We start from the raw sequence: 921 nt of genomic DNA, 5'->3' as shown, positions 1-921 counted from the left end.
TCATTCTGCTCCTGCCCTGGCGGCTCCTCAGGCTCAGGCTCGGCTGAAGCGCTTCCTTTTTTAGGCAAAGTGGTGCTCGGCCTGTCTGCCCGCGTCTCACCTGCCAGAGGGAGGAAGGAAGCCATCGAGTCCCATCCGTCTTCCTCGCAGAGCACCCCCGGGAGGTGGGGAGGGAGGGGACATCCTGGCAACGTTGCCCTGGGGGACCTGTGCCCCTGCCCCACGGAGAGGAGCGGCTGGGAGAGGGAACCCTCACAGGAAGGCATCCGAGGAGTGAGGGGTCAGGGATCTCCGGCCCAGGGGGCACTGCCCCACCCCAGCTACGGAGAGGGGGGCAGCAGGGGGTTGCTGGGGGTCTGTCCTTGGGCGTGGAGTCTGACCTCAGCCCAGGCCCTAGGCCCCCCATCGGGCAGGGTGCGTGGGGACAGCAATAGGCCGCATGGTCACCCTGGACAGGGCCTGAACAGCCACCCCCAGCTCCCAGACCTCTCCCCCCAAGAAGCCAGGGGGTGGGGCTTTTGTGTCCCCCAAGAAGCCCAAGTGCTATGTCCAATGCCCTGTGTTCTTTGTAAGTTCAGCCCTTGCAATCCCTGTGGGTCAGTCCTTGGAGACACATGTCCCAGCCCCCAGACACCTCCCCCTCCCCCAGCCCTGTAACCCAGTGGGGGCCAGGGCGCGGGCGGGGGGCCTTGTTGGGGGCACGTTGTTCTTGGTGTCACCCCCACCCTCACCCCCTCCTGGGTCCTCTTGGGCCCGGCTCCAGGGACTCCCAGCACCGCGGAGACCTGGGCAGTGGGCCTGGGATGACCCAACTTGGGGGCCCCGTCCGCTCCTGGCTGGGAGCAGGGGGCAGGGCGGACCCCCTGGTCTCCCGGCCGTAAAGAAGGCCGCAGTGTCTGTGCGCGAACATGCCCACGAGTG

The sequence above is a fragment of the Myotis brandtii genome, unplaced genomic scaffold (genome assembly GCF_000412655.1).
Source record: "Myotis brandtii unplaced genomic scaffold, ASM41265v1 scaffold334, whole genome shotgun sequence".
Classification (NCBI taxonomy): domain Eukaryota; kingdom Metazoa; phylum Chordata; class Mammalia; order Chiroptera; family Vespertilionidae; genus Myotis; species Myotis brandtii.
This window is presented reverse-complemented; position numbering follows the sequence as displayed.